This window comes from Podarcis tiliguerta (genome assembly GCF_965153285.1).
Source record: "Podarcis tiliguerta genome assembly, chromosome: 5".
NCBI classification, from domain to species: domain Eukaryota; kingdom Metazoa; phylum Chordata; class Lepidosauria; order Squamata; family Lacertidae; genus Podarcis; species Podarcis tiliguerta.
In genome coordinates, this window is record NC_139538.1 from 44,779,794 (window position 1) to 44,792,437 (window position 12,644).

The 12,644-nt window shown below is 41.2% G+C and overlaps 1 protein-coding gene and 1 long non-coding RNA gene across 2 annotated transcripts in view; both read left to right on the plus strand.

Moving 5' to 3' along the window:
* The window catches only part of CFAP58 (cilia and flagella associated protein 58), a 165,275-nt gene that overhangs the window by 135,321 nt on the left and 17,310 nt on the right, over positions 1 to 12,644 (plus strand). The gene's annotated exons all lie outside the window — the stretch shown is intronic.
* LOC310678208 lies at positions 987 to 9,486 on the plus strand. Its single transcript, XR_014511693.1, has 4 exons — positions 987 to 1,573; positions 5,618 to 5,746; positions 7,625 to 7,715; positions 9,423 to 9,486. It is a non-coding gene; the product is annotated as an uncharacterized lncRNA (long non-coding RNA).

Sequence of the window (12,644 nt, forward strand, 5' to 3'; positions counted from 1 at the left end):
TCAGTTTATGGAATTAAACACAGTGCATGTCCAGTAACTAGCTTTAGATGGCAGCACTTATTCACATATAAACTTTGTTTACATGAAACTTTGTTGCTGCAACCCACATTTCAGAATAAAAAATGTAGTGAAAAGTCCACCCCTCTACTTCCACTTATAGCAACAACAACAATCAAAACACCAATTTTGCCAGCTTTAAAGGCAGCATTATTTCCTTGGTCAGGTCGTTCTGAATCATTTTGATCATGCCACTAATTACCAGGTCAGTAGAGAATAATGCCTGTTGGATTTCCTACTTTGCTTATTATGGCCTTTGGTAGAAGATTTCAGTGGTTTTTTTATGACTTAAGAGTAAGACGTGTTTTCTACACCACTGGTTTTTCTTGCAGTGGACACTAAGTATTTCCTCCTTTTGCACATTATTCTGTAGTTCATTTTTTTTTGGTGGTACATACATATTGATGTGTTTGGGAATGCCACTAAAATCTGAAGGGAAGGTTGCACATCTTTAAGATGTACCTCTACTTTGTATTACATTTCACACAGCATGCAAGACCATTAAGTGCTCTGTGTCCCAAAAGGCAGTCTGTATTTTCCCAACACAGAAAATACAAGTAGAGATGCAGGATGATGCTTTGACCTGATGGAATGATGCCGCGTGTGTTCATACATGTTCTCCGTCTAAGTAGAATTGTCTAAGCCTTGTGTTTTTATGTCTCTACACAGTGATTGTAAATGCATCAGGTAAGCAGAATTTTTTAATTGCCTGAATAATCTTATGTTGCTAAAATGCAGGCATACAGAATGCAAATTGGAAACAGGAGTTTTCCTCTTATTTAAGTAGCATGAGGTATTTTTTGGAATTTCCTGCTCAATATTTTATCACTTGAGGAGCACAAGGAACATACTATTAATGAAGAAAGAGATCATTTTAGAAATTTCCTTAGGAAGTTCAGCATGTGTATATGGGTAAAACATAGCAGTTAGTATATGGTCAAGAGAGTTAATTGGATTTCAGTTTACACTAAGATGTAACCTCTTCCTTCCTCCTCTTATCATCAGCTTGTTGATCATTTTGTTTTGACTCCTCTTGAGCCACTCCCTTGCTGCTAGTTTAGCATGAACCAGCATGAGATTTAAATTTAACAGGTTTTGACTTGCCTTGTCTGCATTGTGGCTCATTTTTGAAGACCAGCTTAGCACATTGTCCTTTAAATCAGTTAGTGTGTAAAGTCAAGTTTGCTCCCTTCTGCTGGATGTCAGTGTATCTCTCCTCCTCTCTTCACTTTCCTCCTCTCTATCCCCAAATTTCTGGCATATATATGGTTGATAGTTCAGAATGGGATGGTGGGTGTTAATCAAAAGCCCTGGTTTTGGTACCTCCCGACATACAAAATTATAAGATGTATGATTTTCAACACAGTATGTTTAAATAAATGGCAACCTTTCCTACAATCATGAATCCATACCCTGAGGTCTTCATCTCATCTAGAGACTAATATGAACCAAGCTGGACCTTGCTGTCATCATCTGCGGCCTTTCTTCCTGTGTCTCCTCCATGAGAAACCTGGAGGTTGGTAACATGAGAATGGGTATTTTCTATGGTGGCTTCCCATTTGTAGAATGCTCTCCCCAGGGAGGCTCGCCTGGTGCCATCATAATATGTTCTTATGCACCAAGCAAAAACTTTCATCTGTAACCATGCCTTTGGCCTTTAACTATCTGTGGCCTTTTAGAAGTGGGTAGGATGTTTTTAATGTATTTCCCCTCCTCTTGGCTTTAATGTATCTTTGTGGGGTGTTTTGTTTGGGTTGTCCTGGGCAAAATAATAATAACCAAGTAAGTATAAGTCAGTCAATAAATAAAACTTTTCCCTAGTTTGTTTGTTTGTTTATACATTTAATCCCACCTGATGTACACACTTTCTCTCTCCCTCCCTCCCCCTCCCTCCCTCTCTCTCTCCCTCTCTTTCCATTTTATCTTGAGGTAGGTTAGGCTGAGGGACAGTGACTGCCCTAAGTCATCTAGTGGGCTTCATAACCACTACTGCACACTAGGAATAAGGGAACTGAGCAGAAGATCTGAATGCCCCATACACCATGGCAATTTTATTCCTGTTTTATTCTGGACATGATCGTTTGTTGATGAAGCTCAACTGCAATGTTGAGCTGTAATCAATGCTAGTGTTGTCTAGGTAGTAGATGCTGTGCATAACAGCATAGCTCAGAAGCTCCTATATATGGTTGTAAATAATCTGGATAAAGGCCCTTGTGTTCACAGATAGTTGACATTTTCCCACCTTCAGCTACTGTTCCAAATTGCCCAGCTCTCCCAGCAGCTGCTCTGCCATTGCAGGAAGAAATGAGGTCTTTTGTTGATTCCTGTCAGTCTCTGAGCCGTTCTTTTATGTTGCTGTGGGTGGAAGGTGATAACCTGGAAATAAATGGGTCCCTATACACCACAGCTGTAAATGCTACAGGAAGATTTGCCACTTCCAACAGGAGATGAATTTTTATGGGTCTTTCATTGCATTCAGGTCAGTTTGGTTTCCAAAGCCTGGGGAGATTGGGTCAGAGTGAGAGCCTGGCTAGTGTGGTACTTTTATTCTCTAGAATACTCTGAATTTGAGGCTGCAGTATTTTGGAGAAAGCGTTTTTGTTGAAAGAGCTATTGTAACTTTTTGAAAAATGGAAAGATACAGTGAATGTGTGTTTGTGTGTGCGCGCGCGCATGCGTGTATAAACTTTTGTCTCCTGTTATAGTATCCAGTATATTTCGGGTGTATCATTAGATGTAATGCTAAATAAACTTTGAGTATTTTATTTTATTCATAATAAAAATGACTATTAGGGAAAGCCCCCTTATGCTTACTCCATTAGTTATGATTACGTACAAAGTCTGGAGACTTTCAATTGTGCAGCTTCCTCACAGCAGCAATAAACTGCTTCCACAGGAAAAAATGAGAAATCTCATAATTAATAAAGCATCTGTGTCCCTTAACCCCTATTTATTTCAGTCACCTCTTCATCCCTAAAAAATCATCATTTGATTTATCTCGTATGTGCAGTCTGTAGTACTATTTATATTGAATGGTTGTTGTCAGCCTGTGTGTCTGTGGGAGAAGGGAGTGTCAAAGGAACCATGCCTGACTCTCAGATAGATGCTTTGTTGTGCTTTTAGCACAAGCCAAAGGATAGAGCCAGCACCTTTATTGCTTGATGCTTTGTGACTACTGTGGAAAGCAGAAACACAGAAGATCTTTCAGTGTCTTAACAAACTCTTCTTTCATTTTTCTTCTTCAGCAGTTCAGTACTTCAGCTGGTCTAGTTTAGTAAGTTGGGGGATGGGGAAGATAAAATAAAAGTAAGAGCAGTTCCCAATTGTTTCCTTACCCCTTATTTTTTTCATTGGGACATAGGAATCTAAAGCACACAATAATCATGCCAGAGTACGAATGGTTGAAGCCTTGGAACTGTACTAATTTGTGGGTGGAGGAGGAGTAGGAAATAATGACCCCTTATGGAATAAAGGGGACGCGGGTGGCGCTGTGGGTTAAAGCCTCAGTGCCTAGGGCTTGCCGATTGAAAGGTCGGCGGTTCGAATCCCCGCGGCGGGGTGCACTCCCGCTGTTCGGTCCCAGCGCCTGCCAACCTAGCAGTTCGAAAGCACCCCTGGGTGCAAGTAGATAAATAGGGACCGCTTACTAGCGGGAAGGTAAACGGCGTTTCCGTGTGTGGCTCTGGCTCGCCAGAGCAGCGATGTCATGCTGGCCACGTGACCCGGAAGTGTCTTCGGACAGTGCTGGCCCTTGGCCTCTTTGAGTGAGATGGGCGCACAACCCTAGAGTCTGTCAAGACTGGCCCGTACGGGCAGGGGTACCTTTACTTTTATGGAATAAAGGTGCATTAGTCTGGTTAAAGGAACAAAAGTTTGATGTCTTAAGTTTCCTTTTGCCACCATTTTATACTTCCTTCTACACCTTCACAACAGCCATGTGAGGTAGGCTAAGTTGATTACAGGCCCAATGCAGGAAATGAACAAAAGCAATGATGAGTTAAGTGCATATGCTTGGAGTATTTTCTTTTTGTTTATCAAGGTTTGCCCCCCACCCCAAAAGTTCTTAGTTTGCTAAAAGTTGTGAACTACATGTGCTCAGGGTCCTCCCCATCACGCCATAATGAATATATTGTGTTACTCTTTAAAATACCACTAGATTTTTTGTGGTACCTTACTGCATGTATGCTTTTTGGGGAGAAGGGTAGCCTATTTTGGGAATTGCACCAGGGCCCCCACCACCTTAATCTGCCCTGGCTTGCCTGAGTTTTCTCTGGACCCAGCTTTGCCTTATTGTCTAGAATTTGAGGCCTCTTGTCTCATAGTAAAAGCCTGTTATTCTGTACTACACAGTACAGATTTTGTTCCATGCCTCTCTGGCTTTCAGCGCAACTGCCATGTGACATTTCCTAAGAAGAGTGTAAGGTATTTGGATTCCTGTAAAAAAAGAGAAGTTGACCAGTAAGCTTACATGTCCAGTAGAAGCAGTAGAATAAATGACAGAGAATCTAAGTGTTCTGTACAGAAATTTAAGACTGGGTTTTTGCATTTTTCCAGTGGTACAGGAGCCATAGCAGTTGATTCATTCCCATATAATGTGAGAATCATGGGAGACCCCTGCCCCCATAAACAAATGTTATTGGGTATAGATGCTTGCATGGGCTCTTCCTGTATCCTATGTTACTGCAGTGGAGCTGGAAGGTGTTGTGCAGCTGTGACTCCTATGCTGATAAGATTGTGAGCACTGGATCTAAGCCGGGGGAAAGGAGCTTTCAACACATTCCAGAAACTCTCAGTATATTAATGGCTATTCTAAAGATAATTTGCAGCTTTAGGCAGGAGCTGATAATTGGGTAATTCCAGTAAACAGACTGAAGAAAGCTCTGACCCAACATTAAAGGACATCAACAAAACCAAGAACAAAGGGATACTAGTAATCCAAAGCTTGTAACTGTAGAGGAATTATAAAGAGAAAGTTCCAAGGAGAAAGTGAGTGTTCTTCTATTTAGCTGTTTCATTTGTTTTGTCTGTAAGCTGCTTTGAGTCCCTTTCAGGGGAAAAGGTGGGGTATATTATTGGCATTCGTCTGCCTTGAGAGACAATGGAGTGTCCCTGCATGAGGAAAGTCAGACTCCTGTGTTAGCAACACCAAAGTGACCTTCCCAGGGTTCAAGCCTGGGCAGTGTGCATGGAGGTTCTGGGCTGCCCAGACGACATGATCCCCTTCTTGGCTTTGCTATTGTGGTCCAAAAAAAAAAGCAGAGCAATATGTTTGGCACCAGCTTGGCTGCAGGAGTTGCCAGAAGGAGACATATATAACCATCTTAGGGACTCCACTCCATATTTGTATAAGTTTTACTCCTTAGCCTTTTCTTCTCCTGAAGATATCCTGCAAGGTGACAGAGGATCAGGTTCCCTTTTCTAGATGGACTACCTTCTCAGGTTGAGAAGCCCCACCTGCCCCTCATTTTCCTCTACAGCACGTGCAGAAACCACTTTCTTGACCGTTGGACCCACTATTGGTCTTGTCCACTCAATTCGCCATTGCCTTCTTTGCATGCAGGGGAAGTCCCTAACTCACCGAGGGTTTGAGACCCATCAGCTATCCTCACCTAGTATAGCTAGCCAGTTGAAGCCATTCCCGGGGTGTGGCCACTGTCACATGCTGTGTGACAGCTTCTAGGAACTGCAGGTGAGAACTGAGTTCAGGGTAGGGACCAAATGTGGACCAACTACCCCAGGAGGAGCACAAAGTGTCCCCCACCAGAGGTACTACCCATCCCCTAGTATATAAATCAATATATACAAATGCTAATAATAATTACAAGGGCTTGAACAAGTTGGAAAACTCCAATCCTTCCTTGGATAATATTGTGGAATGTGCTGTCTCGCTGCACTAGAAATGTCAGAAGGATGCCTCTGGGTGAACACATAGTTTTTCCCATGTAATGTTTTGTTAATGCATATATTATTACAAGTTTGCAGTCTAGGGTGGTTTTGAATCAAATTGTGCAACTTTACTGGTTGTGCAACTAAATGGAATCTTCCTTACTTTGAACTTTGGTAGAGGCAGACTTTTCTAGAATGTTCTGCTTCATATGCTCAGCTACAATTCTTATATTCACAGAATCATGTCAGGAACCTCAAAAGTCTGGTCTAATCTCTTGACAGTGCAGGAAACCTGCTACTGCAGCATCCATGCTATGTGGCCAGCCACTGCTTACAAATCTCAAATGAAGAAGTATGTACTATTACTGTGTAAGGGAGCAAATAACAAATAGTAAATGAACAAAGTAATAGTAATTACCTTGTAGATATAGCTAGCATAGCTTGAGGAAAAAGTGAATTATGCATGTCTTTATTTGTTTAAAAATCTAGCCATCTCCCTTTAAAGCAAACTCCCTTTCTAAATTTGATTTTCTGTCTAACTGACTAACAATCTGGTTTACTTATCTGCACATTCAAACCAGATAACAGTGCAATGACATCATATTACCTGCTGGTTGTCAATCATCTTCTCTAAAGACTTGTCATGATCATAAAGAAGATATATGCAGGAAAAAGAATGGCTTTAGCTGAGAGACAGTGCAAAAAGAACTCTCTGTATTCCAGAATACATTGTGAAATCCTCAACATATTAGAGATTTCACATAGGTCTGGTAGCATCCCACTCCCAAAGTCTGATTCTAAAATCCACATAGCGAATTTTGAAGTCCTGAACCCTTAAACTTGTACCCTAAATCAACCAAATATTTATGATGGGATTTTTATTCAAGAAAGTAAATATATTTCTGAGCAGTGTTTTCAGCCTAAAGTTGGTACTTCACCTTGATATCTGATTTAGCCTGAACCTAAAAAATGGCTATGGAGCATGTGCTGTATTATTTCAGTTTGATGGGTTGTATCCAGTGAATCCTGTTGGTTTCAAGGACTTTTGTCTGTGCCCGAAATCTTTCCAGATGCCTAGGGTACCCCCAGAACAGATTTGGCAGGGGTTGCGCGGAGGGAATAAGCCCTATTTAGCTTCACTGATATAGGCTTGTTGCACTTCACATTCTTGCTTTTAAATCTTGGCATTTGTTATTCCCTAAATCATTCAGGGATCTCAAATTGTTTGACATGCTTCTTCTCCGATCCCTTGTTAAAGTTTTCTAAAACCTTTGCAAAACCCCATTTGAGGATTGGGCATCCTCCTTGGTCCTTGGGAGGCAATCTGGGATGGAGAGTCAGTTCTAGCTCGGCTGGGAGCTGTTGCTTGAACTTGGCCCTCCCTTCCCCCTTTTCCAGTTGCCCCCCCCCCCCGCAGTGTTGGTAGCCCCTTGATTATAATCATTTTGTGCAGGAGGTGGACAGATGAGCTATACCACATAGAGCAAAAGATGGGACACAAACATGATATTGTGCAGAAGAGACTAACGGGTGTGTTCACATTGCCACCTTAGTATTTCTAATTCCAATTCATATTGAAATAGTGTGTGAAATAAGGAGGGGTGTGTGTGTGAGAGAATCATCATGGTTTTTAAGTTGAGAAGCATGCTGATGTTGGCACTAACTTTTCCTTCCTCCCCAGAGAACAAAACCTTCAGGGGGAGGCAACACTTTTAAATCTGTGCTTTTGAAAAAAGGAATGGCAATGATCAGTTTAACTTCATCTATTAGAGGTAATCAGCTGAATTTAACAAAAGGAAAATTGTTTTCTAATATGTTAATCTAGCATCAAGAGATGGAGAAAATAAAGCAGATCACTTAGCACCCAAATGAAGAATTTTGATAAAAAAGCTTCCTCACTTCAGGTCTTACTGAATCTTTGTACCTTTTCTTTAAGAGCACAAAGAGAGAAGAGGGTTTTTTTGTGTGATGAATGTTCTTTTGGACAACAGCAAGATGCAAATTTGACAGAAGAATTAGACAAAATTGGATCAAAATTACAACTCTGGGGAATCCTCACCATTTTTAGCTATTTTGATGGGATCTCAGTATGAGATATTTTCAGACTAAAGGTGCCAGTTACAAAGAAGACAAAGTTGCAGCCGGAAGAGAAATTAGTTTGACTTTATTGTTAGGAAAGCTCCATGAATATTTAATCTCCTTTATGTTTTAAGGGAATTTAAAAGATTCATTGAAGCTAAAAGGCAATTCTACTGGGTCATAAAATTGCACCCATTGCATCACATGGGATTTATATAATTTCTTCTTACCTATTCTTGATAGATGGGTGCCAAGGAACGCTTTTGTTCTCTGCATTTTAATGGGTGTGCTCCGTTTTGCATGCATCTTAAAAATGAGAATAAAATAGTCTAAAATACATAAATAAATTTATATATTCATCTTTTGCCAGGCTCTCTGTCCAGATCAGTGGGGGTCCAGAGTGTTTGTTCCTGGTGTTGTGTAATCGGGACAGATTAGGGATTCTGCTGGTTACCTCCCACTTTGCTGCCCAGCAGTCTTGCTGCCTGAACTGATCTTGGAGGTGGTGTTGAGGACTTCCAGACTGCTGGTGTTGGGGGACTTCATCAACCATACCAAAGCAGTTAGCTCTGGGGTGGGTGGCTCACGACTTCATGGCTGCCACATAGAGTGCATTGCAGTTATCCAACGTCGAGGTTACCAACACATGGACTGCAGTCGTCAGGCTATCCCTGTCCTACAGTGTTCAGTAGATTTTACCCCCATTTAGTTGTGTACAGGTCACAGCCTGTCAGGGACTGACAGGGCTCTGGTGAGTGTGTGACGGAGACAGGGGGTCTGGAGACTGACCCAGGAGAGGGGGGCAGTGATTTATGGGGCTTGATGCCACCCACAAGGCAGCAGCCAGGACAGAGGGAAGGGGAAGGGTCAGTCAAAGGTGGAGATGGGGGCAGGATGTGTCAGAAGCAGAGAAAGAGGCTCTTCATGTGACGGGTGAACTGGTTAAATCCCCATCATCCCCTGTCCTGCTGTCTCCTAGAACCAGGAGGGTCTTGAAGAGGGAAGTGAAGGGACAACCTCTGTGCAGGAGAAGTCAGTCTCAGGTTACAGGCATGCACACCATCAGAGGAGGATACATAAGCCCAGGGGAGGGCATGGTCCTACTGTTGCTTCAACTGCTCCGCCAGGCGTGAACCTGGAAAAGTTAATGCCAGCTATATAGGTGCAAGAAGTGTGTTCACGTGTGCATCTGGTGCACCTTAGGAAATGCTGTAAGTGTTGCTTTTGTCATTAAAGAATTAACTATCAGCCATTTGCCTTCCATGGTTGTGTTTGTGTGGGAGAGCATTGGAGGTATTGATTTGTTGTCCTAGTAAATGGAAAACTCCTACTTCCCATAACAAAAGATGGCAAGCCAACAAAAATGCAGAAAAGAACTGCTGTGTTACTTTGTTTCTTAGAAAACATGCTGAGTATAGTGATAGTGCGTTCAACTCGTGTCATTGGAAGACAAGGTGAGGGTGAACATCTTCTAAGAGGCTGTAAGGTATCTTCTTCTCTCATTAAGTTGTTTTGAAAATGTTAGTCATTTTGGTGCAATCTGCTCCATACTGTAGGGGACAAACTTACTACTTAAAAGCACTCGGAGAGACAGAGAGGCATGTCAGGGATGTAGCAGAATACAGACTACATTGCATTCCATCCGATGCAGAGAAACCACCCCAATCTCCCCTTGCTTGGCTGCAGGTTATTTAACTAGGCGTTCCTTAAACCCTTGTTATTGTGCATCCCTACAACTGTATGGAGCTGCTTGCCTATGAAAATATGATATCTTTTATCAATGATTCTAACTAAATGAAGTTCCTTCCTGAAGAGCAATCTTAAACTTTCAAATTCTGTAAAGTAGTTAAGAAGCTTGCACATATATCCTTGCCTATCTAGCACAGATAAGTTGGTAAGAGCAGACCTACTGCAGGGTAGTGCTCCTATTTCCAGCTTAACTTGTCATAATTGATGGTAAAAAGACTTTTGAAATGTCTGGAAAATCAAAAGGATAAAACTCTTTATCTTCTGTCAAAGGTCAATAATGGCTACTAATCTTAGTGGCTATATTACCTCCAGTACCAGGCTTAATGTCCCTGAATATTAGTTGCTGGGACTCATGAGTGAAAGAGTGCTATCAGTATTTCCATAGATGTGAGGCACACCACGATAAGAACAGAAAGTGACACTAGATAGCCTTTGATCTGATCCAGCAGCACTCTTATTGTGTTCTTACTCACTGGGGGAACCAGAGCAGCTACAAGCCCAAGCCTAAAACCATATTGAATTGGCTTCAGATCCTATGGATATACTCTTAGAGCAATTGTTATTATGGAAAGAATATGGCTCTAGGGTCTGACTGTCTTTCATCTTGAAATTGCTTTGAGTGAATAAGTAGCTTCTTTTCAAAGGAGTTTGTCATATTGCCAAAGTAGAATTTGTTGGCTATATGCCCCTCACTAGAAAGCAATAGTGAAGTTCATGAATCCAGCTGCAAGAAAACGTTTCCTTTAAGTTGCTTATCAAGGTTGGGTCTCACCGCTTGGATTAACTTCTCAAATATCCATGCTATGACATCAATTCATCATGGGGTAACTGAGGGCCAATTTCTCAACTGTTAAAACAGAAAACCTAGCAAAGGGTGATGCTTGCCTGTCATGAACACACCAGCTCCAAGTGTAATCTCGCAGCCAGCTGCAGAATGCAGTCAGGAACAGGGAGGCTGGGTTTTCAAGTCAGCACAGAGGAGCCCGCAGCTGCCAGCGTCGACTTTCCCTGACCTTAGACGGCTGGCTGATAAGGGAGGAATGGAGAGCAGGCTTGAACACAGCCAAAGCTCCCCGGAAGCCCAAACAGGCACGGAAAGTCATAGAGACAGCTTTTTGGAGCAGGAAGGGGCTGCAGCTGACCAAATAAGTCTGAGGTGTAGGCCTATAGGAAGGCTTCTAGATAGGAAGCAAAATAAGAAACATAAAGGCTGAAGGTTCAGTCTCTTTTCTCAAAGAGTCTTTGCTCTTCTGTAGAATATGATTTTTCAGTGCTGATCAAGGAAGGTGGGATAGCTTTTAAAAAGGAAGCCAAATATGGCACACACATGACAATGAGTGAAGCTCATGGACTTCTTGATTTATATGAACTGAAACGTTGCAGCTTTCAGAAGTATTTGCTGAAATTTATCACAAGTGAAAGACCTTTTAAGAAGAGTTTTTGAGAACATCCATATTGCAGCTATCTTGGAAAGCTTAAGGCAACTTCCCCCCATTGTTGTAAAAGAAAAGAAAAAAGTGAAGGTTACTGTATGCTAATTTTTCATATGCCTCATAAAACATTTCATCATAGGCATCCTGAGCTGAAAATGTTCTTATTATGCAAAAACTTTAAAAAGAAGAAAACAACCTCACTGTGCTCATAGAAGTAAACTGAATAGGGCTATACATTGTTGCATTTAAACTAGTATCAGCTTCCTATGTAACAACTTGCAGAAGGGTTCTTAGCCCACTTGGAATTTTCACTGCTTCATTACATCATGAACAAATAGTTCTGGAGTTCAGTGTAGTTGACATTTTGGTTATAATGCCAATAAACATGAAACCCTCAAAGCAGAGGGTTTTGTTTTCCTCATCAATGCAATGTCAAACCTCACTGTAATTCTTCCACTAATTGCAATTAAAGTCTTTGTAAGATTAAATGTTTTAGGACTCTTTTTAGAACAATAAGCAGCACAGCTTTTAAAATATAAATTTTTAAAATAAAAAATAAGATAAAAATTAAAAAATTCTTAATGCTGGAACCTTGATTATGACATTAGTCTCAGTCTCTGATGAATAGCAGCAGTTCTGGCTCTTTCTGTTTGCTATAAATTCTTTTCTTGGAGTACCCAGAATCACTCTAGACGTTGTATCTACCACCAAGCAGAGTGTGCTGAAATATTAGTTTAGGATGGTAGTTGCTAAAGAAAAATGTGAGAAGCAGTTTTGGGTTCTAATGTGATCTGAAATGATGATGAGAATTCTGGGGAGGCTGATGTTGTACTGATAGGGGAAGAAGAAGAATGCTTGATAGCACCCACAATAATGTTTGTGCAGTCTGTACATTTGTTAATAGCTGATATTCTACAAATGCTTTATTGAATGTCCCGCCATATAGATAAAAGAAAGTATAAAAGATTACTTTTGTTTGCAGTGACCTGTAGTTGTCCAAGAACAACAAGTAAAACAAAAAATGCATTTTGCAAAGATATGTAGTGCACATTTCTGCATGCAAAGCAGAAGAAATATATAGCAGGGATTTGCAAAATGTAGTGAGAGGTTCTTGGTGTTTAACAAGGATCTAGTTATTTCTGAAATATGTAACCAAGGCAGCAGCATTGGAGGACTAGAATTGTAATGTGACTTCTTGGACGGTGAATAAATCTTCATTAGGAGTGAGACTGTTGATCATCTCTAGTTAAAATGACAGACTGGGCTTCCTAATGACAGAGTTAGCACTTGTGCCATTTTCTAGACTAGTGCAACAGCCTGACTCAGGAAAAAACCCCATCAAAGTGAACACCCTTGTGTGTTCAGAATTGTTAGCTCCTGCATTGGTGTTTCCCTGGGCAGCATTCTGTTATCTGCAAGAAGAGGACTACAAGAGCATGC